The sequence below is a fragment of the Brachyhypopomus gauderio genome, unplaced genomic scaffold (genome assembly GCF_052324685.1).
Source record: "Brachyhypopomus gauderio isolate BG-103 unplaced genomic scaffold, BGAUD_0.2 sc44, whole genome shotgun sequence".
NCBI classification, from domain to species: Eukaryota; Metazoa; Chordata; class Actinopteri; order Gymnotiformes; family Hypopomidae; genus Brachyhypopomus; species Brachyhypopomus gauderio.
Window position 1 is genome coordinate 2,778,159 of NW_027506870.1, and position 25,597 is coordinate 2,803,755.

General features: G+C 46.6%; 3 non-coding genes and 1 pseudogene across 3 annotated transcripts; all 4 read left to right on the forward strand.

The window, feature by feature from the left end:
- Nucleotides 1–7,194: 7,194 nt before the first annotated feature.
- On the forward strand, nucleotides 7,195–7,386 carry LOC143486584 (U2 spliceosomal RNA). The gene has a single exon (XR_013123546.1). It is a non-coding gene; the product is annotated as a U2 spliceosomal RNA (small nuclear RNA).
- Nucleotides 7,387–8,048: 662 nt separating this feature from the next.
- LOC143486169 (U5 spliceosomal RNA) lies at nucleotides 8,049–8,167 on the forward strand. Its single transcript, XR_013123166.1, has one exon. It is a non-coding gene; the product is annotated as a U5 spliceosomal RNA (small nuclear RNA).
- A 5,875-nt stretch (nucleotides 8,168–14,042) lies between these two features.
- On the forward strand, nucleotides 14,043–14,213 carry LOC143486589 (U2 spliceosomal RNA; annotated as a pseudogene).
- A 612-nt stretch (nucleotides 14,214–14,825) lies between these two features.
- LOC143486170 (U5 spliceosomal RNA) lies at nucleotides 14,826–14,944 on the forward strand. The gene has a single exon (XR_013123167.1). It is a non-coding gene; the product is annotated as a U5 spliceosomal RNA (small nuclear RNA).
- Nucleotides 14,945–25,597: the final 10,653 nt, after the last annotated feature.

Consider the following 25,597-nt stretch of genomic DNA (forward strand, 5'->3'; position numbering starts at 1 on the left):
GAAGCACCGCCCCCTGGGTTACAAGATTTACAAGATTTGGAAAGTATACTGGAGGAATGCATAGGTAACATAACAAGCAGGGTGGATGTGAGATTTGAGAGTGGAGGAGAGGAAGGAAGATGGAGGAGGGAGGTTGGAGGCGCTAGAGAGGGAAGGGGAAGTGGGAGGGAAGTGGGTGGAGTGGAAGCACCGCCCCCAGCACAGCAAGATGTAGAAACCACAAATGAGGAACATGCAACAATTCCAGAGGGTGAGGTGGAAGTGGGACCCAAAATTAGTGGAGAAGGGGTGGAAAATAGGAAAGGAGAGGTGGCAATGACAACAGTCTCGGAGGGGAGTGGAGAATCATCCACGTCCCTACCGGACGGTCAGATAGCCAAAAAACTGGCGGTATCTCCAGAACCGGAAGATGCTCAAGAAGCCCGACAGGGGCGTCGAGCCCCTTGTCGGATGACTTGCAGCGTCGGTGGCCAGAGACCTCCCCAAATGCAGTTGCCTTTGCCCACATACAACTTAAGGCTTCCACACCTAGGCGTGGGCGAGGAGTAGAGTTAAGAGGAATGAGTGGAGGGTACTTACGTGGAGATGGGTGCAGAGCCATTAGGCGAACCCCCATTAAGTTCCACGAGATGGATAAAAGAGGAGAGGGTGTCTGAAGAAGTGATGTGGATCCCTCACTCTTCATGATGCGAAGGCAAAACAGAAATATGAGATATGGTAAAATGTATATTATAGGTCACAGAGCACATACACCCCTTTATAAAATTTTACCCTTTTATAAAAGGTCTGAATGTATTATTTATGATGGGTTTATTATGTATACAAACCTGCTGGTTTTAGTGAAAGGTAGTAGTTTGGTGTATTGGCCCTCCTTGGTGTTGTTAGTTGCTTCTTACCCTCCATACAAGGCCATCAGAATCTCCACCTGGAAAGTAAGAGTATGGAGTGGCTTAAGGATATGAAAAGTAGCTTTATTTATTTATTTATTTATTTATATGTGTTTATGGCTCTTACGGTGGCTACCATAAATGTGAGAAGTGTAAGAGCCCCAAGTAGAGCACAAAGTATACTGACTGTTTTAAAGGATATGCAAGCGGATGTGTTTTTATTGCAAGAGTGCGCGATCCCATTTGAGACATCCTATAGAGAGTGGGAGCAGCGGTGGACGGCGGGCCCCTCAATCTGGAGTGGATCACACCGCAATAAGTCAGATGGAGTAGCAGTTTTAATTAAAAACCCTCATGTTATAGTGTGTGGTAGTACTGTGGTAAGAGATGGGCGAGCTCTTTTAGTGAATTTGACCTTTTTAGGGAGGAGTTTTAAAGTATTAAATATGTACGGTTTTAATGATAAACACGAAAGAGAAGAGCTTTTAGAAGAAATACAACCCCACTTAATAGGACATGTGCCTCTAATAATGGGAGGCGATTTTAATTGTGTACTTTCGACAAGGGATAGGAAGCGTAGTAGAACTGAAGTTAAACTGGATAAATCTTCAGTGAAATTGTTAAATATAATCAAGGATTTTAAATTGGTGGATTGTTTTAGGAAAATACATCCGAAGGAGGAAGGGTTTACCTGGCACAGTGGGGATAGGACACAGGCTTCTAGGATAGATTTTGTTTTTACAAGGAATTGTCCGCCTACGGATGCATCCTTAGTGCCTATGTATTTTTCTGATCATTCCTTGCTACTGTGTACTCTGGCCTTCCCCACGGACGTGACGGTAGGGGGAGGGCTTTGGAGATTAAACTGCTCTCTTCTGCAGGATGAGAGTGTGACAGCCCAATATAGAGAACAGTATGGCCTCTGGAGGACGCTTCAAGACCTTTATGAGACGAGAGCTTTGTGGTGGGAAGAGGTAAAGCGACGTACTAAAGGTTTTTTTATGAGAATAGGTAAGGAGAAGAAAAGGAAGGAAAGGAGAAGAAGAGTGGGACTACAGAAGAGGATGCAGAGGTATTTTAATTTACTGAACATGGGTTTAGACTTTAAAGAAGAACTGCAAGGGGTTAAAAGAGAATTGGCAGCACTAATGGAGGAGAAAAGTAGAAGCATTTTAGTTCGCAGTAAGGAGCGGGATGTGGAAGAGGGAGAGAAATGTACTAGGTACTTCTTTAAAAAAGTGATGGCACGGACAGAAGGCATGGTACGGTTAAAGGACAAAGGAAGGGAAGAATGCACGGATGAAGGGATAATGGATATAGTGGAATCCTTTTATGGGGATTTATATGCACAAAAGGGTACACAGGGGCAAGTGTTACAGGAGGTGGCAGATTTTATTGAAAATAAAGTCCAACACCCTGAGCAGCTAACGGGATTGTTTACATTAGAGGAATTGAATAATGGGCTTAAGGGATTTAAACCTGGGAAAGCACCAGGGGAGGATGGACTCCCCGGGGAGTTTTATAAAACATTCTGGGATATCTTGGCTGAGGATCTTTTAGTGATTTTTAATGATTTTAATACAGCCAATCAACTTCCAGATAGTTTTAGATCGGGAATAGTGTCTCTGCTTTATAAGAAAGGCGATAAGACTGATATAAGGTACTGGAGACCCATTACACTTTTAAATTTGGATTGCAAACTTTTTAGTAGAGTTTTAGCAAGACGTATGTCAACTGTGTTAGGGGACGTGATCCACCCGGATCAAGCCTGTGCAGTGCCGGGGAGGAGGATCACGGACAGCCTGATTATGATCCGGGACGCCATCTGTTTTGCGAGAGACAGAGGTATTAGGTTATTGGTGGCAAATTTAGACTTCGAGAAAGCTTTTGACCGCATCTCGCACCAGTTTCTGTTTCAGATTCTGGCCAAAATGGGGTTTCCGGGTAGGTTTATAGAGTGGGTGGGATTGTTGTATACGGACATATACAGCAAAATTAGAATAAATGGGCATCTGTCAAAAGCGATCTATGTGCGCTCAGGTGTCCGGCAAGGGTGTCCATTATCCCCCCTCTTGTTTGTGGCCTGCATTGAGCCTTTAGCACAGATCTTGAGAAGGGACACATGGATCAAAGGGCTGGACCTGCCGGGCGGGTTGACGGCGACATGTTCCCTTTACATGGATGATGTTACGGTCTTGTGTACTGATGTTCTATCGTTACAGAGAGCTATGGACCTAACGGAGTGGTACGGGCGGGCTTCGGGAGCACGCTTGAACAGGAATAAGTCTGAGGCCCAGTTGTTTGGACCGTGGGGAGATGAGAAACCAGAGTTAGATATCAATTTTAAATGTAGTAACTTGAGGATTTTAGGTTTGAAGTTTGATAGGGAGGGAGGGGGACAGGGCAATTGGACTGAAATGTTGGGGAAGGTAAAACAACGGTTGGGGTTGTGGGGACTGAGGCAGTTGACGTTGGATGGAAAGATTTTAGTTTTTAAAGTGTCTGTTTTACCCCTGCTCTTATTGCTTTGTTCAGTTTTTAGCCCGCCACGGCATTTCATTTTAGGTGTGGAACGAGCGGTCTTTTACTTTCTGTGGGGATCGAAATGGGAGCGTGTGCGGAGGGAGGTTGTAAAGAAGACACCCGAGAATGGAGGGAAGGGACTACCGGATCTCTACATGTTCCTGGCCAGCAAGTTCGCTGCTCTACATGTGAAATATGCTACATCCTCATCTGACACACATAAGACTGTGGCCATGGCACGTTTCTGGATGGGAAGTTATTTGAGGAGGCTGAAAGTACTGAAAGTCAGTCTGAGGACACCTATATCCTTCGAGTTGGCAAAAGAATATGGGTTCATACGGAAGTTTTTCATGAAATGTGGTTTGGAAGGGGAAGGGTTGGAAGTGTTAACGAATGCAAAAAGTATGGTATCTTTTGTACAGGCCAAGGAGGAGATGTCCCCGGTGAGGGGGTTGACGGAGAGGGAAACAGCACAGGTCTGGAGGAATGCGGCCTGTCCTGCACTCCAGAACAAGGCCAAGGACCTGACCTGGATGGCAGCTCATGAGGTCCTCCCGGTCAGAGCGGTGATGCACTCCCGGGGCATGGGGAAGACGGCAGTTTGCCCCCGTCTAGGGTGTGGCGAACCCGAAACGGTAAGGCATGCGCTCTGGGAGTGCAGCGTGGCAAGGGACCTGTGGGCCGCGATCGGCCCTCTGAAATGCCCGAGCCTGCCAGCAGGGGAGGTCCGCCCGCAGGAGTACCGGGTAGCGGTGCTCGGGGTGGGCCAGGGCCTGGAAAAGTTGCCTAAAAAAGAATTTGAGATGCTCTGGCTCACCTTGAATTGCGTGAAAACAGCCTTGTGGACCTCCCGCAACCTGCTGGTGGGGAAGCGGGTAACGGTGCCCCTGCACGTACTTCTGGATATGGCAACTTCTACACTGCAGGTGGCGCCGGGCCACGCCATTCGGATGAGGGGGCCGAGGTCACACGCAGGGGGGTCCCTGCCACCACCAACTCGGGCCTCCGCCGACGTCTCCTGAGGGACCATGTGTTGTCCTGATAGAAGACAGCGGACAGAGGGGGGGATCTCCTCTGAACTGGTATGGGCATGGTCTGTGGTTAGGGAAAGGAGATACCTGGTGTTGTTTCCCCTTTTCCCCCCTCAAGGACACTGTGAAATATGTGACATTGGCTCGTAATTTGATTGCTGATAAACAGTTGATGTTTAAACAAGTATTGCGGCAAATATGTTCCCAGAAACTTTTAATGACTGGTTTTATTGTGATGGATGGGTGTAAATTGAGTATCGTATTAGGTGTCTATTTATCTGCATTTATTTATTTCATTATTTATTTATTTATTTATTCATGTATTTGCAGGTTTCCTATCTACCCTGTTATATGACTGTGTATGGAAAGGAAAGTTTTGGGTCCTAGGATTGAGCAATGGCTGGCTAGGGGTGGGGAAAAGAGTAGTCCGGGGCTCCTCCTCCTACTCCTCCCGCTTCCCCTGTCCCCTCCCCTTTACCCTCCCCAAACACCATGATAGTGGGACCTATGTGCCACAAGGACCTTGTTTTAAAATAACACTGTTGGATTATGAGAGTATGACACTGTGTATTATACTCTGGTTTGTGGGAATATTCTCAAGGAAATATGGCTTTGTAAGCTGTGATTTAAACATGTGCAGGCATATGTTTGAATGAGGATATGTACCAATAAACACTATTTGACCAAAAAAAAATCTGTTCTTATCAGTTTTTATACTGTTTTGAATTTTTTACTACAGCTTTTACATGCCGTTTTTTATGCCTGTATTTTAACTTTTCTCTGTTTTTTCTGTGTTTTTAACAGGAGGAGTCTGGGTGGAACCTAATGAGCAATCGGTCTGGTGGCACTGCCCACCGACCACCGCTTGGGAACCGCCCAGCTCCTCCTCCTGTTTTTAGGCTCGTCTCGCCGGCTTGGAGGATCCCGGGTGGACTTCTGAACATTCCCCCGGTGACCAGTGGAGGAACTGCGGCTTCTCTCTGCTCCGGGCCTCCCGGCAGGGGGGGAGAGGATGGCCGATGGTGGGCCTGTGGCACCGGCGCTGGGTGGCGGTCAGCCAGCCGGGACCTCGGGGCTGACGGCAGCTTACCCGGCGGGGCCTGGCTGGGGAGCAGGGGGAGGCCTGCTCAATACGGCCAGGTTCCGCTGGGCTCCCGGTGGAGAGGGGCCCCCCTTTATTGAGAGGGTCCCCTTCATAAGGGAGGTGCTGCGAGAAGCTCTGGGGATCCCGGTCTGGGACTTGATCTGCGCCCAGCGCAATGGGCCCCAGGCCTACTTTGAGGTCACCTTCAACTCTGCCGAGGTTTACCAACGTGCCCTGGGGCGGAGGGATGTGCTGAAGGAACATCCCGTGGGTAAACATTTCGTGGTGGAACCTCTGTGGGTGGAGGGCCGCCGTTTGGTCACTACCCACATGTTCAACCCGTATGTCCCCACGGAGCACATCCGCAGGTTCCTCCAGAACTACGGGGAGGTCCACCCGGGGGAGAAGTTTGTGCGGGACGAGCTGGGGGTCTGGAACGGCCGCCGTCAGTTTTTTATGACTTTTAAAGAAGACGGCCAGGGGGGTGTGGTACATCCTCCAGCCCTCTTCTCCTTGGGTTTTAATCGTGGCTATTTGTTTTACAGGGGTCAGCCCGACCACTGCAGGGTGTGCCGGGAGTATGGACACAAGGAGGAGAGCTGCCCGGGCCGGAAGTGTCATAACTGTCTGGACCCGGGACATGTGGCCCGGGACTGCAAGGGCCCCCGGAGGTGCAGAAGATGCCGCGGTGAGGGACACTTGGAGCGCTCCTGCCCCAGCGCTGGCCTTTCATATGCGTCGGCGGTGGCAGGGGGTAGGAGCAGGAAGACCACTGCGGCGCCCTCCGGGGAGGCCCCAACGGGACCCCCGGCCGGGCCCGGAACACCAGCTACAGCAGATGAGGGGATTACAACGGGGACCGGCCGGGGAGACGATGTAGATGCAGTCCCGGGTGAAGAGGAGCGTCCGAGGGAGGGGGAGGTAAGGAAGAAGCCTACTCACTTGTTGTGTGCCCCCCCTCCCCAGAGAGATGGGTCCAGACCGGCCGGGCAGCCGAAGAAGGCCACTCCCGGCACCTCCAAGAAGAGATCCAGGACAGGGCTGACCCCTCCCAAGGAGGAGGGGAGGAGACGAAATAAGGAGAGGAAGTCCACCCCTCCACCCCCCCAGACTGAAGAGGCGGCGTCCAGACCTTCCCTGTCTTCGACCCCCATGAAGTCAGTCTGGCCAAGCGTTATCTGCCTGGGGACCATGGAGGAGGACCCCTCTCTACCAGAGGGGACTACGGAAGAGGGGGAGGACCAAGGAGAGGGAGGGGCTCTGTCATCATCAGATGATGCCACAGAAGATTCCTCTGAATCGGTGGAGGAAGAGGAGATCTGTACAGAGGAGGACATCCCCTCCCCCTTCCCGCCCATAGGTCCCCATTCACCAATAATGATGGGCATATTTGATCCAGTCCATGGACATTCTTTAGATTATATGCGGTCTCAGGGGTTCACAGATCGCCAGGCTTACAAACATATTAAAACAGAGATGTTAAAATTATTTACAAAGGAGCAGTTGGAGGCGCGACCCCCGCTGCGAATGGGCCCAAAACAGAAGCATGTTTAGAGTATTTTTGTATAAGTTTTGATATTTTAGGGATAACTTCTTATGTGAATATTGTAGTGTGTCTTTTGTGTGATTTTATATGATATTATGTAATGGTGAAATGGTTTTTATGATCTTATGATTGTAAGCTTTGCTTCCGAATAAAAAAAAAAAATCTGTTCTTATCAGTTTAATATCTGATACGTCCTCTATATGAGGACTTCATATTAAATGGATTTTTAGAACAGGGAGGCGAAACAGGGGCTTGCCCCGTTCGCCCCACGCATCGACCTGGTATTGCAGTACCTCCAGGAACGGTGCACCTTCCTAAACGTGTGGAAAAGAAAGAGTTTGTTGCTGGTTGTATGGTATGATCAGCCTGTTTATTTTAATGAATTTGTAATGTGTGTGTGTGTGTGTGTGTGTGTGTGTGTGTGTGTGTGTATATATATATATATATATATATATATATATATATATATATATATATATATATAATATTATATTATAAAACTTTATTTTTACATTTGTTGGTTGATTTGTCTGTCTGTCTGTCTGTCTGTGTGAATAAATAAAACAAAGCAGCCAAAAGCGCTCACTCCTTTAAAAAAAACCAGAATAAGTAAGAATGAAGGGGAGTGAGTGGTCTCTGTCTCTCTCACTGCCTTGTCAGCTGGTCACAAATGCAGTGCGAGCGGAGGCCACTCCCCTTTCGGCGGTTTGCAGTTTTCCCTCCGTTTTTGTTCTTTTTTTTTTTTTTTTTTTTTTTTTGAGATTGTTACTGTTTTTTCCCCTCCCCTCTCTCTCTCTCTCTCTCTCTCTCTCTCTCTCTCTCTCTCTCTCTCTCTCCATTATAGCCTGCCAGCCCTGCCTGCCTGCCTGCCTGATGTTGCCAACAAGCCACAGCCCCGCAGGCTCCTCCCTTGTTACCGCGAACAAACGAGCTAGGCTTTAGGTTGGCGTAGCGGGACGCCTGAGCCTACATGGCTATAGCTCGGGTTTCTCTTCATTCACGCACAAATCTTTCGCCTTTTACTAAAGATTTCCGTGGAGGGGAACGTCAAAGAGTCAAATTGATTTTTTGGAGCGCTCTGCCTCCGGGCAGGGCCGCAACAATCTGTACAATGAGAATGTGTATAAACGTAGGGGTGGGCGTGGCACGAAGGGAAGGGTGAGCGTACGTACGGCTGGAAGGAAGGAAGGAAGGGCGCTGTCTCCGCGGAGGGGAGGCCTGTGCCGGCGAGGCCGGCGCCCAGGCCAGCGCCCATTTCAGGTTATCGCTTCTCGGCCTTTTGGCTAAGATCAAGAGGACGAGACGGGGATCGACCTTTGAGGCAGAAGACGTTTTACGGCGGAAGGCTTCAAAGGAAATTTATTTTCTACACTACGAGTGTGTTTATTCTAAAGGTCAACTACAAGGTAAGTCGGTTCCTTTTAACAGTTTTAGAGAGACCTTTTATTGTAGGGTTATCTAAAATCTGTTCTTAAATCGTTCTTAGACTTGTTTTTGATCTATTTTACAACCTTTTTAGTCTGTTTTAGCTATTTATTAGACTTTTATCAGAGCCACATTGTAAAAGTTAAGCAGTGGTGCCTCCACCATGTCGGCTGCTCGTGCCGGCACAAGGAGGCACCAAAGCGTGCGTTTTCATTTAAAAATTGGAGGAGAAGAAAGAGAACGAGTTTCACGGCTAGATTTCTCACGAAAGTACATGCAAAAGATTTTGGGGTTTAGCCCAAATGCTTTTAATTGTATCATTGCATTGCCCCAGAACAAGGGGTTTGACGTGAGCTTTTGTTCAGGAGCCCTGCTAAATGATTTTTGGGTAAGATGGGAAAATGCAAAGGAAAAATTCGACTTGTTTGAGATTGAAAAATTAACTGACCATACAAGAAAGGTGGTAATAATAAGAATGTTTAATGAAACCGTGTGTGCCGAGGATATTTGTGCATGGTTGAGCAGGTTTTGTACTGTGATGGGAGATGCTGTGAAGGTGGTGGACGATGACGGCGTTTGGACCTGTGCCTGGAGGATCCCCATAAAACAATGGGAGCTCAAATCAGGTTATATGGGTTTGAAACACTTGCCACAAACAATTGTCTTGGGTGAAAACAGGGGATATGTTTTCTATCAGGGAATGCCAAAGACATGTAGACGGTGTGGGGAGATGGGGCATTTCGCTGATGCATGTGACAAATTATTTTGTGGGAAGTGTAGAGAAATTGGGCATACTTTTGAGAAGTGTCCCAATGGCAGAATGTGCAACCTCTGTGGAAGCTCAGACCACCTCTACAGGGATTGTCCAGACTCTTTTGCCAACAAGCTTAAGTCCCAAGGTCCCAAGATGGCCGCCAAGCATGGCAAACAGGGAAACAAAATGGCCGGGGAGAAGGAGCAGGAAGTGGAGGAGGAGCCGGAGGAGGAGCCAGAGGCGGGGCCAAGTGGAGTGAGAAGTAACCCCCAGCCTCCCCAGCAGGGGGCAGATCAAGTGGTAAGTGAGGTAAGAGAGGTAAGTGAGGTGAGTATAGGAAAGGGAGGTACAGGAAATAAAAATAAAGAGGGGGAGGGGGAAGAACAGGCTCAGGGAGGAGATGAGGGGGAGGAGGAAGGGGAGAAGGAGGCGGAAACTGTAACTGAAACTATGGAGACAGTGTCAGAAGAGAGCAGTGGAGAAACAAACATTTTGGTTTCTCTCCCAAGTACACAGCCCTCAAAGCGGCCTGCTGAATCCCCTTTATCAGTTTTAAATGAGAAAAAGCATAGAGAGGCGACCCATACGGACGACTCAAGTCGATCATGGTCTGGAGGGTCCTTTTTAGAGATTCACCTGAAATCCTCCACACCACGCACACGACAGGAAGTATCATCAGAGGATTCGGAAGTAGGAAATGCGGATCTATTCAGACTCTCTAAAGTTTTAGCGATAAAGGAGGAGGACATCTCCCAAGAAATCGGTTGAGGTAATTTTATAGTTTGAATAGAGTGCAAATATCTGAAATGTGTATGAGAATAAGCATAGTGGGTGTAATGTTTTTAATTTTCCTCTTGCTCATGGAGCTGACCATCTCCACAATCAATGTGAGAAGCGTGCGAGCTCCACTTAGAGCACAGAGTATCCTGTCCTTTTTAAATAATATGAAAGCAGATGTTTTATTACTACAGGAGTGCGCACTTCCTTTTTTGAGCTCTTATAGAGATTGGGAGCAGCGATGGGCTGCGGGTCCCTCTCTCTGGAGCGGGTCGCAATACAGCAAGGTAGACGGAGTGGCGATTTTAATAAGAAACCCTAGGATACTAGTAAAGGGCAGCACCGTGGTGAGAGATGGGCGGGCACTTTTAGCCCACTTGACCTTTTTAGGGGTGGATTTTACTGTTTTAAATGTGTATGGTTATAATGATAAACAGGAGAGGGTGGGACTGTGGGAGGATTTGCAGCCCCATTTGTGTGGGAGGGGTCCACTGATTTTAGGAGGGGATTTTAATTGTGTTTTATCCAGTCGGGATAGAAAGAGGAGAGATGATAGTTTTAAACTAGATATTTCTTCTAACAGATTAAAAGACCTGATAAGTGATCTTAAATTAGTTGACTGTTTTAAGAAACTGCATCCAAGGGAGGAGGGCTTCACCTGGAGTAGTGGTGATGGTACCAGAGCCTCCCAAATTGATTTTTTGTTTACAAGAAAATGCCCGCCCACAGATGCAACATTGGCCCCCATGTTTTTTTCTGATCACCAAATGTTAACGTGCACTGTAAGTTTTCCCACTGATTTGACGATAGGGGGAGGGTTGTGGAGGCTGAACTGCTCCCTGTTGGAGGATGAGCACATACTGGAAGCCTATAGGGAGCGGTATAGCCTCTGGCAAACCCTCCAAGACCTATACGATACACGGGCACAATGGTGGGAGATGGTGAAGGGACGGACCCAGACGTTTTTTAAGAGAAAAGGGAAGGAAAAGAAAGACAAACAAAATAGATGTATGAAGGGGCTGCAAAAAAGGTTACAAAGGTATTTTAATCTTTTAAATCAGGGTTTTGATTATACAGAAGATGTAAATGAAGTAAAGGAAGAAATGAAGCTTTTAAGTGAGTTAAAGAGTAGGGGTTTTATTGCAAGGTGCAAAGAAAAAGAGATAGAGTTAGGGGAGAAATGCACCAGATATTTTTTTAAGAAAATAGTGGCACGAAGCGAAGGCTTTACTGAGTTGAAGGAAGATGGGTTAATTGCAAAGACAAATGAAGAAATTATAGGGGTGGTGGAGAGTTTTTATACTCAGCTGTATGGGGAAAAAGTGACAAACATGGATGTCAGGAGGGAGGTGGTGGGTTTTTTAAATAACACAATACAAGACCCAGGGGTTTTAGAACAAAATTTTACTAGAGAAGACTTAGACAACAGTCTTAAAGGTTTTAAAGTAGGTAAATCCCCAGGGGAAGATGGACTCCCGGTGGAATTTTATAAAACCTTTTGGAATGTTTTAGCAGAAGACATTTTAGTGGTTTTTAATGAATTTTCAAACTTGTCTATTTTACCCAAGAGTTTTAGAGCAGGGACAGTCTCACTTTTATACAAAAAAGGGGATAGGACTGACATCAGAAACTGGCGACCAATCACATTATTAAACTGTGACTGCAAAATTTTTAGCAAGCTTTTAGCTCTTAGGATGTCGACAGTTTTACCTGACGTGATCCACCCGGATCAAGCCTGCGCGGTTCCAGGGCGTCGGATCACGGACAACCTAGTACTGATCCAGGACTCCATCTGTTTTGCGAGAGACAGAAACATTCGATTGTTAGTCTTAAATTTAGATTTCGAAAAAGCCTTTGATCGGGTCTCGCACCAGTACCTCTTTGAGGTGCTGCAAAAAATGGGTTTCCCTGGGAGATTTTTAAAGTGGGTGGGCCTGCTGTATAAAGACATTACCAGCAGATTCATTGTAAATGGGCACATGTCAAAAGCAGTGAATATATGCTCAGGAGTGCGGCAGGGTTGCCCCTTATCCCCCTTGTTGTTTGTGGCAGGCATTGAACCGCTCGCAGAGATCTTGAGAAGGGACAAATGGATCAAAGGACTGGACCTACCAGGAGGACTGACCGCGACATGCTCTCTTTATATGGACGACGTGACACTTTTATGTAGGGACGTTTTATCGGCACAGAGAGCGCTAGAGCTGACAGAATGGTACGGTAGAGCCGCAGGCGCCCGTTTAAATAGAAATAAATCAGAAGCACAATTGTTTGGGCAATGGCAAGGGGAACATGTGGATTTAGAGGTGGATTTTAAGGCTACAGGTTTTAAAATTTTAGGAGTACATTTTAACAAGGACGGACTGGGGAACGATAACTGGACAGACCTGCTAGGGAAAGCAAGGAAAAAATTGGGGTTTTGGGGGTTAAGAAAACTGACCATGGAAGGAAAGATCCTAATAATCAAAGCTGTGATTTTACCACTGTTTTTATTGACATGTTCAGTTTTCCCCCCTCCTAGACATTTTTTGCTAGGTCTGGATCGGGCGGTCTTCTATTTCTTGTGGGGGTCAAAATGGGAGAGGCTGAGGAGAGAGGTAGTGAAGAAAAGTAAAGAGAAGGGAGGAAAAGGCCTCCCGGACCCTCACCTGTTCCTAGGCAGCCAATTCATCGCGCTCCATGTGAAGTATGCACTGTTGACTGAATGGAGAAAAAACAAAGCGGCGGCAACGTCAAGGTTTTGGATAGGGTCTTACCTGAGGAGCCTAGGCCTGCTTGCCCTGGACCTAAAGACCCCTGTAGCTTTTAAAATGTCACAAACACATGTTTTCATTCAAAAGTTTTTAAGGAAATATAACATAGAGCAATCGGGTGAGAAGGTCTTGACTAATGCAAAGGAAATTGTGGGTTGTGTGCAGGAACGAGAGGAGGTGAGCCGGATTCCAGGGCTCACACAGCGGGAGGCTCAGAAGGTGTGGCGGAACGCAGCACACCCATCCCTGCCCAACAGAAATAAAGACCTGTCGTGGCTTGCAGCCCATGAGGTTCTCCCAGTCCGGGCGGTCATGCACTCCCGGGGTATGGCGACAACAGCAACGTGCCCACGGCCCGGGTGTGGCGAACCTGAGACCGTGCGGCACGCACTCTGGGAGTGCAGGGTGGCGAGGGACCTGTGGGCCACTGTCGGCCCCCTGAAATGCCCAAGCCTGCCAGCAGGGGAGGTCCACGCACGAGACTATCGGCTAGCGATAAGCGGGGTGGGTCAGGGTGTAGACACGTTACCAGCCAAAGAATTTGAAACACTCTGGCTCACCCTTAACAGTGTGAAAAGCGCCTTATGGACCTCCCGCAACCGGCTGGTAGGGAAGCGAGTGACGGTGCCCCTGCACGCTATGCAAGCGCTGGTAACATCGTCGCTGCAGGGTGCACCGCGCGAGTCTATTTGGAGGAGGGGGCCGAGGCTTCACGCAGGGGGGTCCCCGTCATCCCCAGCCGGGGCCCCTGCCGACGCCCCTGGAGGGAACAGTTTGCCTGATCAGGGACAGCAGGCGAGGGGAGGACCTCCGCTGGGTGCAAGGGGTGGGGTGCGTGCACCGGGCGTTGTGACACCCGGGCCTCCCCCCTCGGTCTCCTCGTCAATTAGTGCGGCTCAGAGAGGGGACTTAATGAACAGAGACCTACCCACACGTTGATTGCTGGTTTTATGTTGTATTGTGCCTGGCATGTAATGTTGTATTAGCTGATGGTTTTTTTACTGAACCCAAAGGACCAGACCTTTTCCCCGCATTGTGTATGTCTTGGAGGAAACAAAAAGACAAAGACAATTTTGAACCTTGTATTTTAAATGGTTTTTATTCATGTACAAACTTATTTATTTATTCAGCCATTCACTTATTTATTTATTTATTTATTCATGCATGTACATACCAGTCATGGCAATGTATAAAACGTTTTAAAAGAAATGCATACATAAATACGGAATGTAATGAATATGTTTTACGTATGTGACAAAATAAACACACTTTGAACCAAAAAATCTGTTCTTATCAGTTTAATATCTGATACGTCCTCTATATGAGGACTTCATATTAAATGGATTTTTAGAACAGGGAGGCGAAACAGGGGCTTGCCCCGTTCGCCCCACGCATCGACCTGGTATTGCAGTACCTCCAGGAACGGTGCACCTTCCTAAACGTGTGGAAAAGAAAGAGTTTGTTGCTGGTTGTATGGTATGATCAGCCTGTTTATTTTAATGAATTTGTAATATGTGTGTGTGTGTGTGTGTGTGTGTGTGTGTATATATATATAATATTATATTATAAAACTTTATTTTTACATTTGTTGGTTGATTTGTCTGTCTGTCTGTCTCTGTCTGTCTGTCTGTGTGAATAAATAAAACAAAGCAGCCAAAAGCGCTCACTCCTTTAAAAAAAACCAGAATAAGTAAGAATGAAGGGGAGTGAGTGGTCTCTGTCTCTCTCACTGCCTTGTCAGCTGGTCACAAATGCAGTGCGAGCGGAGGCCACTCCCCTTTCGGCGGTTTGCAGTTTTCCCTCCGTTTTTGTTCTTTTTTTTTTTTTTTTTTTTTTTTTTTTTGAGATTGTTACTGTTTTTTCCCCTCCTCTCTCTCTCTCTCTCTCTCTCTCTCTCTCTCTCTCTCCATTATAGCCTGCCAGCCCTGCCTGCCTGCCTGCCTGATGTTGCCAACAAGCCACAGCCCTGCAGGCTCCTCCCTTGTTACCGCGAACAAACGAGCTAGGCTTTAGGTTGGCGTAGCGGGACGCCTGAGCCTACATGGCTATAGCTCGGGTTTCTCTTCATTCACGCACAAATCTTTCGCCTTTTACTAAAGATTTCCGTGGAGGGGAACGTCAAAGAGTCAAATTGATTTTTTGGAGCGCTCTGCCTCCGGGCAGGGCCGCAACAATCTGTACAATGAGAATGTGTATAAACGTAGGGGTGGGCGTGGCACGAAGGGAAGGGTGAGCGTACGTACGGCTGGAAGGAAGGAAGGAAGGAAGGAAGGGCGCTGTCTCCGCGGAGGGGAGGCCTGTGCCGGCGAGGCCGGCGCCCAGGCCAGCGCCCATTTCAGGTTATCGTTTCTCGGCCTTTTGGCTAAGATCAAGGGGCGGAGACAGCGATCGACCCTTGGGGTTTGAGTGCCGAATTACTGGCTACTCTAAGAATCCAGAGGGTTTCCTTTTTCAAATTTCTTGTGTGAAAATTTAACGGTTTTTGCTTTAATTTTGTAGGGTGTTCCTTTTCACAGGTTGTGGTTGGGTGAATTTCCTTTTAAAGCCAAGGTAAGTCTTTTTTTGGGTTTTGGTGGGTTTTATTGGCTTGTGGTATAGGGTTTTTACAAATTTTAAAATTTTAAATCCTTTTAAGTTTTAAAGTTTTAAAATTTTTAAAATTGACAGAGCCTGTTAGTCTCTTAAAAAGTTAAAAAGCTGTGGGTGCCTCCACCATGTCGGCCGCCCGGCCTGGCGTGAGGAGGCACCACAGTGTGCGGTTTTATTTCATGTCAGACAAGGAGGGCAAGCTGCTTCATATGTCTCGGCTTGATTTTTCAAGAAAATTGATACAGGGGGTGTTGGGTTTCAAACCCGAAATGATAAATTGTATCATATCTTTGCCACAAAACAAGGGTTTTGACGTGAGCTTTGGATCTCAGACACTGCTAAATGAGTTTTGGAGAAAATATGAGGAACTACAGGAACATTTTAAAATGTTCAATTTAGAAAAATTGTCAGACCATACTAGGAAGGTAGTTATTGTAAAGATGTTTAATGAAATTGTGAGTGGACAGGACATTTGTCAATGGTTGTGTAGGTACTGCTATGTAATGGGTGCACCGGTGAAGGTTTTGGATGAGGACAGAATTTGGAACTGTACATGGAGGGTACCGATAAGACAGTGGGAAGATGCCAACGGTTATATGGGTTTGAAGCATTTGCCACAAATGATTGTCTTGGGGGAGAACAGAGGTTACATTCACTATCAGGGGATGCCCAAAACATGCCGCAAGTGTGGTGAAATGGGGCATTTAGCTGAAGCATGTACCCAGAAAGTTTGTGGTAAATGTAGAGAAATAGGGCACTCTTTTCATGAGTGCCCAAATGGCAGAAAGTGCAACCTCTGTGGGGAAAATACCCACCTCTTCAGAGATTGCCCACTCTCCTTTGCCAACAAATTAAAAAGGGCAAAGATGGCGGAAGACAAAATGGAGGAAAACAAAATGGCTGAAAAGCAGCATGGTCAAGAGGTAAGTGAGGAGGCCGGGGAAGAAGGGGCGGGGCCAGAGGTTTTGGCGGGAAGGGGAGCCTCTCAGTTTCAGGAGGATGACATCCCTGAAGCTAGGGGGAGCTCACACTCAGAACAGCTGGAGAAAAACAAGGAAGAAGAAAGGGTGGAGGAAGTTGGGGAAGAAACTGATCCACCCGAAATGCAGACAGACTCAGAGGTAAGCTCATTGGGGTTAGAGGGAGAATTGGAAGTTTCGCTCCCATGTGCACAGATAACAAAAAGGCCGGCTGAGTCTCCTCTAGCAGATAACATAGAGAAAAAGCAGAGACCGGCAGTGGACGAGGATACCCCTCCTTCAGAGAGGTCCAATCCCTGCTGGCCAGGTAGCTCACCAAATGAGGTATCCTTTTTACACTTACCACCTAGAGGAAGAGCATCGACCCCCAACCGAAATGAGGTTGAAGACATTCCAGTCCTGGATTTCTTTCACCCTGGCAGGAGAAAAATGGAAGTGGTTTTAGGAATTGATTTAGACTAGTTTTAATGGATTTTATTGGTTTGAAATGTTTCTAGTTCCGTTTGCTTTTAGGTCAGCCAAGAATGTTGTGGTTTTACCTCCTTTTAAACGTGCTCATGTCTCTCACAATCGCCACCATTAATGTGAGGAGTGTGAGAGCACCTTCGAGAGCACAGAGCATTCTGACTTTTTTAGGAACAGTGACAGCCGACATTATTTTATTACAAGAATGTGCAATCCCCTTTTTGAAATCATACAGAGACTGGGAGCAGCGCTGGGCTGCGGGTCCCTCTCTCTGGAGTGGGTCGCACTACAACAAGTCAGATGGTGTTGCTATTCTAATAAATAACCCCAGACTTGTGGTGAAGGACTGCACTGTGGTGAGTGATGGGCGGGCCATTTTAGCTAATTTGCATTTTTTAGGGAGGGATTTTAAAGTCTTAAATGTGTATGGTTTTAATGAGAAAGAGGAAAGATGGTTTGCTGGAGGATTTGCAGCCCCACATGCTGGGGAGGGATCCGATAGTAGTGGGCGGGGATTTTAATTGTGTTTTAACTAAGAAAGATAGGAGAAATGTGGGAGAGAGTTTTAAACTAGACAAAACATCGGGAAGATTGGCAAATCTGATAACTGATTTTAATCTAGTGGACTGTTACAGGACCATGCATCCACGGGAGGAGGGCTTCACCTGGTCGAGTGGTGATGGTTCCCGGGCCTCCAGAATTGACTACATCCTCACACGTGACTGCCCACCATCAGATGCTAGATTGATCCCCATGTTTTTCTCAGACCACGCCTTACTGTCTTGCACCCTTTCTTTCCCCACAGATGTGACGATAGGGGGAGGGCTGTGGAAGCTGAACTGCTCCCTGCTGCAGGATGAAGGGGTGAGAGACGAATACAGGGAGCAGTACAGACTTTGGCAGTCCCTCCAAGACCTGTACGATTCACGTGCACAGTGGTGGGAGATGGTAAAGGGAAGGACCAAGACGTTTTTTAAAAGGGTGGGAACTTTTAAAAAGAAAAAACAGAAAAGGCGCATGATGGGGCTGCAAAGAAGGTTACAGAGGTATTTTAATCTGGTAAACCAAGGGTTTGATTTTAATGAGGAAATAAAACAGGTAAGAGAAGAAATGAGACTTTTAATGGAGGAGGTAAGCAAAAGACATATAATGACTTGTAAAGAACAGGAACTAGAAGAAGGGGAAAAATGCACAAGATATTTTTTCAAGAAAACAGTGGCGCGGGGAGGAGGGGTTACTAAATTACAAGATGGAGACAAGATAATGAATACAAATCATGGGATTATGGGGGCGGTGGAAAGGTTTTATGAAAACTTATATGGTGAAAAGAAAACACATAAAACAACAATGGAAGAAGTGACCAATTTATTGGAAAATAAAATTAAAGATGATGAACTTTTAACTACAGATTTTACAACAGAGGAACTACAAAATGTTTTAAAAGGTTTTAAAACAGGGAAGTCCCCGGGAGAGGATGGGCTCCCCGTGGAGTTTTACAAAACCTTTTGGGACATTTTAGTAGGGGACCTTTTATGTATTTTTACAGACTTCCAGACTTGTGACGTTTTACCTGACAGTTTTAGGTCAGGGATAGTGACTCTGCTGCACAAAAAAGGGGAAAAATCAGAGATCAGCAATTGGAGACCTATCACACTTTTAAACGTAGATTGTAAGCTTTTTAGCAGAATTTTAGCAAGACGAATGTCATTGGTTTTAGAAGACGTGATTCACCCAGATCAAGCTTGCGCAGTGCCGGGGCGGAGGATCACGGACAACTTGATCCTGATCCGTGACTCCATCTGTTATGTGAGAGACAGAAACATTCGGTTATTAGCATTAAATTTAGATTTCGAAAAAGCTTTTGATCGGGTCTCACACCAGTACCTGTTTCAGGTACTGCAAAAGATGGGGTTCCCGGGGAGGTTTATAGCATGGGTGGGCCTGTTGTACAACGACATCAATAGCAGAATTTTGGTAAATGGGCACCTCTCCAAGGCGATCACTATTCGCTCAGGAGTACGGCAGGGTTGTCCCTTATCCCCGCTCTTGTTCGTCACATGCATGGAACCACTGGCGCAAATCTTGAGAAGGGACCAATGGATCAATGGACTGACTCTACCAGGGGGACTGACGGTGAAATGTTCATTATACATGGATGACGTGACAGTTTTATGCACAGACATGGTGTCGGCCCAGAGGACCCTAGAGGTAACAGAATGGTTTGGGAGGGCCTCTGGAGCCAAACTGAACCGAAACAAGACTGAGGCACAGCTCTTTGGACCATGGACGAACGCACCAACTGTTTTAGGGGTAAATTTTAAAGAAACAAATATTAGGATTTTAGGGGTGAAATTTGACCGGGCAGGAGGAGGGAGTGGAAATTGGACAACAACCTTAGGGAAAGTTAGACAGAGACTTGGACTATGGGGACTACGACATTTGACTTTGGAAGGGAAAATTTTAGTAATAAAAGCAGTGATTTTACCTTTGCTTTTATTACTGTGTTCTGTTTTTAGTCCTCCAAGGAGCTTTCTTTTAGGTTTGGATCGGGCGATCTTTTACTTCCTGTGGGGGTCCAAGTGGGAGCGCCTGAGGAGAGAAACAGTGAAGAAGAGGCCTGAAAACGGAGGGAAAGGGCTCCCAGACCCCCACCTGTTTTTAGGCAGCAAGTTTGTTGCAGCACATATAGCATACGCGACATCACCATCCAGGACCAAGACAGCCATTATGGCCCGGTTCTGGATGGGGTCTTATCTGCAAACAATAGGCATTTTAAAACCAGATTTGAGAACACCAGTATCTTTTAAACTGCCACACGAATACCTTTTTATTAAGACATTTTTTAAAAAGTATGATTTGGAAAAATGTACAGTACAAGAACTCACTAATGCCAAAACTCTGGTCTCCCTTGTTCAGGACCGCGAGGAGGTGAGCAGAGTGGTGGGGATGACGACGGCGGAGGCTCGGAGAGTGTGGGCGAACGCGGCCCACCCGGCCCTCCGGAACAAACAGAAGGACCTTACCTGGATGGTGGCCCATGAAGTCCTCCCGGTCCGGGCGGTGATGCACTCCCGGGGCATGGGGGCAACGGCAGTGTGCCCACGGCCAGGCTGCGGCCAGCCTGAGACCGTGCGGCACGTCCTTTGGGAGTGCAGCGTGGCCAGGGACCTGTGGGCCGCGATCGGCCCCCTGGAATGCCCAAGCCTGCCAGCAGGGGAGGTCCACCCGCAAAGTTACCGGTTAGCGGTGAACGGGGTGGGCCAGGGTGTAGAAAAGTTACCATCCAAAGAATTCGAGGCACTCTGGCTCACCCTTACAAGCGTGACGGCCGCACTGTGGACCTCCCGCAACCTGCTGGTGGGGAAGCGCGTCACGGTGCCCCTCCACGCGATGACAAGGATGGTAACTACAACGCTGCAGGTGGCGCCGGGCGTCGCCATTTGGAGGAGGGGGCCGAGGTCACACGCAGGGAGGTCCCTGCCACCACTGACCGGGGCTCCCGCCGACGTTTCCTGAGGGGACACGGATGCCTGAAAGGAGACAGCGGGCACAGGGGAGGACTTCCTCTGGAGACGCACAGGAAGGGGCCTCGACGGAGGGCGGGAGGAGCTGCGGATGCACGCACCTCGGCCTCCCGGCTGGGTTCATCTCTGCCTTCCTCTCTCCTTGTGGTCCTGGACGAGGGGGAGCAGGGTTTGCAATATATCTGAAAAGGACAATACACAAAGTAGTGAATTTGATGTTGAAAAGGCTTTATATTAAACTGTTTTGGACTTTTAAGGGCTTTTAAAATGCGTCTATAATAAAACCTTTTATGTACTATTTTAACAGATGCAAGGATGTGGCTTTTAAAAGAGAAAAGATTGTAAAAATGGTTTTAAAATGCATGACTATTGTGTCTTTTAACCATCTTTTTATCTAATGTGTATGCTGCTTTTTAGCATAAAAGTGACGTTGTATTTATTGGTGTAAAGTATCAATAAACATTGTCAAAAAAAAAAATCTGTTCTTATCAGATTTTTCTTTTTTTTTCTGTGAATTGGTGAGGATAGAGTTAGGTTTTTTACTGGGTTTTCTTGGGAGTGTGGTGCCTCCATCATGTCTGCAGCTCGTGCTGGCGTGAGGAGGCACCACAGTGCACGCTTTTTGTTCAAATTAGGGGAGGATGGTAAGTTGTTATATATGTCTAGGTTGGATTTTTCCAGGAAAGTGTTACAACGGATTTTGGGTTTTAGGCCAGAAGATTTGAACTGTGTATTTGGACTGCCGAAACATGCAGGTTTTGATGTCAGTTTTAAATCTGAGGAAACTTTGAGAGAATTTTGGAGAAGGTATGAGAAAGAGGAGTACAAAATTAAGATGTTTGATATGGAAAGATTAGCGGACACTACACGAAAGGTAGCAATTGTGAGGATGTTTAACGAAATGGTGTGTGGGGAAGACGTTAGTGCATGGTTGGGGAGGTATTGCACGGTTGTAGGGTTACCAATGAAGGTTTTAGATGAGGATGGGATTTGGAACTGCACTTGGCGCATTCCTATACAGCAAAGGACTGACCCGAAGGGGTATGCTGGGTTGTTACATCTACCCCAGACTATAGTGCTGGGGGAAAATAGAGGGCATGTCTTTTATCAAGGCATGCCCAAGATTTGTAGGAAGTGTGGGCAGGTAGGACATTTTGCAGTTGCATGTCCAAACATTGTATGTGGGAAATGTAGGGAGGTAGGGCATACGTTTGAACAGTGCAAAAATGGCCGGCGGTGTAATCTGTGCGGAGAGCAGAGTCATCTCTTCAAGGATTGCCCACGGTCTTTTGCAAACATTTTAAAAGCACGCAAAATGGCGGGGACAGCAAGGAGGCAGGGTGGGGAAGAAGAACAAAGAGAACAAAGAGGAGGGGCGGAGCCGGGAGTTTCGGCGGGAAATTCGGGCGGCCATTTTGAAAATGAAAATGAGGGAGAAGGAGAAAATGGTGGAGGGGAGGAAGATATGGAGTTGCAGAGTGGAGGGGTGGAGGAAAGTGAAAATGAAATGATAAATGAAATAATTAATGAAATAATGAAAAATAATGCAAACATAAATGATGGGGGGGAGGGAACATTACCAGACTTGGGAACTATATCTGACAAAGGGGAAGTTTGTGATACTGGGGAAGCTGGGCCTTGTGCACAAGCACCAAAAAGAGGGGCGGAGTCCCCTCTAGAACAAAGGGAAAAGAGGACAAAAGCAAGAGTACAAGGTAACAAACAGAACTCAGGAGAGCCAGAAGGGGGGTGGCACTCAGGGTCATCAGAGGGAGTATCTTTTTTGGAGATACAGCTACGGTCTACTCCTAAGGAAAAAGGTGTGTTAGATAAAACTATAAAGGAAGAACCGGTGTCTATAGAGATTGGATAATGTATAAGATAAGGGATAATGCAAACATAGTTAGGTTTAGTATACATTGGTAAGTAATTATCAGAATAATAGTGCAAATGATGTATTTTTAGTGTTATTTAAATATGGGGAGATCTTTTATCCTTTTTATCATTATGGTTTTAAACATTGGTACTATAAATGTGAGGAGTATAAAAGGGTTGGTGCGAGCGGAGAGTGTTTTAAAGTTTTTGGCCACTTTAGACATAGATATAATTTTACTTCAGGAATGTGCACTGCCTTTCCTAAAGTCATATAGTAAATGGGATGAGAGATGGGGGAAAGGGCCAACGCTATGGAGTGGGTCTAATGTAAATAAAGCAGATGGGGTAGCGGTGTTAATAAAAAATCCAAATATTGTTGTGAAGTCTAGTGAAGTGATTAGAGATGGGAGGGCATTAATGGTGGTTGTAGATTTGTTAGGCCAGGTTTTTAAGATTATAAATGTTTATGGGCATGCAGATAAAAATGAAAGACATGAGCTGTTTGAAGAGCTACGGCCGCATTTGTTGGGGAGAATGCCGACTATACTGGGGGGTGATTTTAATTGTGTTTTAACAAAGGCAGATAGAAAAAAGGTTGGTGATGATTTTAAATTAGATAAAACATCATGGCTATTGCAAAGTATTCAAAAGGATTTTAAACTAGTAGATGGGTACAAGGCGGTGCGGCCTGGAGAAGAGGGCTACACGTGGTGTAGAAAAGATGGAGCTAGGGCTTCCAGGATCGACTACCTCTTCGTGAGAGACTGGCAAGTGGAAGAAGCAGACTTGATGCCGGTCTTCTTCTCTGACCATGTTCTATTAACCTGTGCCGTTTCGGCCCCCGTAAAGGTGAGTACAGGTAAGGGAGTGTGGAAACTGAATTGTGTATTATTGGAAAAAGAGGAGGTAAGAAAAAAATATAGAGAAGAATATATGCAATGGCAATCATTACAAGATTTTTATGAGACGAGACTAGATTGGTGGGAGATGGTGAAAACTAGAACGAAAGCCTTTTTTCAGTGGGTGGGGAAACAAGAGAAAATGAAGGTAAGGAGACAACTGATAGGTTTACAGAAGAGGCTCCAGAGGTATTATAAATTAACTCAGGAGGGGTATGATTTTTATGAAGATATAGATGGGGTAAAACAGGAAATGACAAGGGTGGCAAATGAACAGAGTAAAGGGGTAATATTGCGGGGTAAAGAGCAAGAAGTGGAGGAAGGTGAAAAGTGTACTCGTTTCTTTTTTAAGAAAATCATGGATAGGGGGAGGGGAATAACAGAATTGAAAAGAAGGGATGGAGAGATGGCAGTAGAGGGGAGGGATATAATGGGGATAGTTGAGGGTTTTTATGAGAAATTGTATCAGAAGGCAGAAATAGAAGAACAGGTAATGGAGGAAGTGCTGGGGTTAATACAACATAGGATTGTAAAAAGTGATGGATTAGAAGAAGATTTTACAGTAAAAGAAGTAGAGGCAAGTATGAAAAATTTTAAAAGAGGAAAGACGCCGGGGGCAGATGGACTGCCAATAGAATTTTATCATGCTTTTAGAGACCTTTTAATGCCAGATTTGTTGAACATTTTTAATGAAATAGATAGACAGGATACGTTGCCTGAGAGTTTCAGAGTGGGGTTGGTGACTCTACTTTTTAAGAAAGATGATAGAGCTGATTTAAAAAACTGGAGGCCTATCACTCTTTTAAACTGTGATGTAAAAATTTTTAGTAGGCTTCTAGCAATAAGAATGGCGGGGGTTTTAGACCAGGTGATACACCCAGACCAAGCCTGCGCGATACCAGGACGGAGGATAACGGACAGCCTTGTACTGATTCGAGACACCATCTGTCTAGCGAGAGACAGAAACATTAGATTGATAGTGCTAAATTTAGATTTTGAGAAGGCTTTCGATCGGGTCTCGCACCAGTACCTGTTTCAGGTACTGCTAAAGATGGGGTTCCCGGGGCGCTTTTTAAAGTGGGTGGGAATGCTGTATAAGGATATAGTCAGCAAAGTAATTGTTAATGGGAATTTGTCAAAGGCGATTGATATAGGTCGCGGTGTCCGTCAGGGATGCCCTTTATCGCCCCTCCTGTATGTGGCGTGCGTTGAACCACTCGCGCAGTGCTTGCGAAGGGATGTATGGATAAATGGGGTGAGTATTCCAGGAAGTGGGGGTAGGGAAGTGAAATGTGTGTTATACATGGATGATGTTAATGTTTTATGTACAAGTGAAGACTCAGTGAGCAGGACTTTTGCTCTAACAGAATGGTTTGGGAGGGCGTCAGGGGCGAAATTAAATAAAAACAAGTCCGAGATGCAGTACTTCGGGCCATGGGGACAAGAGAGATCAACAGATGTGGGAGCAAGGGTAAAGGAGGCCAATATGAAGATCCTGGGAATTCATTTTGATAAGGATGGGGAGGGTACAGGGAATTGGATAGGGTTGTTAAATAAAGCTAAACAGAGGTTAGGTTTGTGGAAAATGAGGAAGATGACATGGGAAGGAAAGGTGTTGATAGTGAAAGCGGTAATCTTACCACTATTTTTATTGATCTCTAATGTTTTTATGCCACCAAAGAGAGTGATTTTAGATTTGGAGAGAGCAGTTTTTTATTTTTTATGGGGAACAAAATGGGAGAGGGTAAGAAGGGAAGTAGTTAAAAGGAGACCAGAGAATGGTGGGAAAGGAGTACCTGACTTTTATTTGTTTTTATGAAGTGTTTTTTGTGCAACACAGGTGAAGTACGCAATGGATGGTGAGAAGAAAGCTGGAGCCTTGGCAAGATTCTGGATGGGGGCCTACCTACGGAAGCTGAAAATTTTAAAAATAGACCTGACTGTACCTGTGGCTTTTAACCTACCTAAGAACTATGCTTTTATTCCCAAATTTTTAAAGCAGTTTAGTTTGGAAAATGAGGGGGTGGATGTACTAAAAAATCACCGTGCAATGTGTGCTTGTGTGCAGGACCGGGAGAAACCCTGCCCGGTGCCAGGTCTCACGGAGGAGCAGGCGAGGGAGGTGTGGAGGAATGCGGCCCACCCTGCTCTGAGCAACGCGCACAAGGACCTGTCCTGGTTGGCTGCCCATGAGGTTCTCCCGGCCAGGGCTGTGATGCACTCCCGCGGCATGGGGAAGAATCCAACATGCCCGCGGCTCGGATGTGGCGCCCCCGAGACCGTCAGACACATGCTGTGGGAGTGCAGTGCTGCCCAAGACCTGTGGCTACGAACCAGCGCCCTGTGGTTCCCGTGTCTACCAGCAGGGGGCCCCCGTACGCTGAGTTACCGACAAGCGGTGAACGGGGTGGGTTGGAGCCGGGCGCTTCCACCTGCCACCTTTGAAGAGCTCTGGCCCACCCTCAACAGTGTGAAAGACGCCATCTGG